Here is a 2,208-nt window from a genome sequence, read left to right as displayed (position 1 = left end):
ATTATTTGGTGAGGAGTTTCTAGATCTGTAGTGGCAAAAAGAGCAAAAGTGGGCATTCTACCTTCATTCAACAGACGAGAAAGAAGGTTGCAACACAATATTCAAGGTCGAATCTTAGTAACTCTAGCATTCCAGACGCGTCCCAACCCTCAGCATTAGTTTTTTTTTTAAAAAAAATATAGATTCTTGTTCATGCAAAATCGGCTGAGGCGATGTTTGTGAGAATATGTCGTTAGTCACCAGCTCACTGTGCATGGTTGTTCTCTACATGATGCTTTCAGCTAGTAGCAGAGGTGAGCTACATATATGGTAGGCAGGTGCAGTTGAATCCTATGCGACCACATGAGAATATCAATCACTTTGTTATATTGTAAGTACAAGGTACAATATTTTCACCTACTGTGAAGAAAAAGATAGTAAAGTCACACATGTCTTGGGAAGTCACTTCGCTTAGTTGCTCTCCTATTACACTAATACAGTACTACTGAGATTGTTGAACAAATCTTAATTCGGCCATACTATTAAGTCACAAGACTTACTATACTTCAGCAAGTTTATCTGCTGGATGGTTCAACAAAGTCACAGTATTTTGTTTTCTACTAGTATATGAATTTAGCAATTGCATTAATTGTCATGTCATTTGGTTGAAGAGATATGACATACACATATGCAGTACAAATAGATTAGTTTGCTGCTGTGCAAACAGTAGAATTGGTATTTACTTTGATTCTGTTTATTCTCTTGGAATGGGATTAAGATTTTACGGGTTTGTGGCCCATAAATTAAGGCAACCAATGGGGGTCCAAGAGGATGGCACATGGACACCATTCATTTGTTGTTCTATCAACATGATCCCCTCAACATGAACCGGCTACAAATATTCTTTTTTTTTTAAAAAAAGTTGGTACGGGACAATTTAAAAGTATGGTCGTAAGCATCGTAAATATGTAAATTTGCCCGAGGACACTTTAAAAATATCGTAATTTGCTGCAGGACACTAAGACCGTATTAGTTTTATTAGAGCTGGAGAGAAAATTTAACTAAATGACTTTGTTGCCCTTATCTTCTTCCTCCTTCCATTCCTCTCATGCGCATCAGGGGTACACGGCGGGAGCGGCGGCAAGACTACGTGATGTGGCGGTGCAACAGCACGGTGCATCGGCGGTGACCTTGCAGTGAGGCGGCTAGCGGTGTGGTGGTGAGGACTGCACAGTGGGGCGGCGGGGCAGTGGATGCGACTTGTGTTACGGTGCGTGTGAGCGGCATGCGGACTGAAGCGCAACAAGGGATGCACACGTGAGGACCAGAGCGGCGGTGGCAACCTCACGGCGGGGCGGTGCAACGGTGAGGATGGTGTGGTGGTAGTGACCTTGCAGCGGGATGCGCGAATGTGCACTCACGTGCAGCAAGGGGAGTGCGAACTAGGAGTGGCGGCATGAATGCACGCTGCGGCGGTGGCAAACTCGGTTCCGTAGGAAGACCGAGAGAACGAAGAAAAATATGAGGACAAAATTGATTTTCTACATAGTTTCTCGTAGTACCATATTTTTTGAGTTTTCTCAGACAAATTCACATTCTTTTTTTTTGACAGTAAAGAGAGAGCTTTATTAATGATGGAAACCAGGATTACATTCATGGTTCAAAAGATCCAGGATTCTAGTAGGAGCACATAGTCTCCACTCCATACAAGATTTTGTAGTCATGGCCATTCTTGTTGTGCCAATCAACAAAACCGTATTTTTCGCCAATATTTTTTACCTTGCCCGTCATCCTCCTCGCAGAAGATATTTACCGATGTGAGGAAAGATTCTTAGTTCCTCATCTAAGCAAGCGCATATCGAACATGCTTTGAGATACAAAGCAATTTTCACATTCCTAATGCCTCGCAACCCTTATCTCTTTATATATTTTCATGACCACATTGGTTGAGGGTTTCTTGTGGCCGAAAACCGAGAATACATGGACAGTTACCATAGTCTATATTATTCTTATCCGCTACGCGCGAGAGGCACGCTACATATACATGGGGTTCACATAGTGAGGAGTCCTTCAAGGGCTGTGGTTGGCACTTTGGGAGGTCCAGATGCATATAAGATTTGTGACCCATGGCCATGAATATCACTTTGTCAAATTACATAATAGATTTCACCTAATAATACGTAGAGGTGAGAAAGATCCGACTGAACCTAATGAGCAAAACCTACTAAC

Source organism: Oryza sativa, chromosome 11 (assembly GCF_034140825.1).
Source record: "Oryza sativa Japonica Group chromosome 11, ASM3414082v1".
NCBI classification, from domain to species: domain Eukaryota; kingdom Viridiplantae; phylum Streptophyta; class Magnoliopsida; order Poales; family Poaceae; genus Oryza; species Oryza sativa.
The sequence above is the reverse complement of the archived record's forward strand: the minus strand, read 5'-3'. Positions refer to the sequence as shown.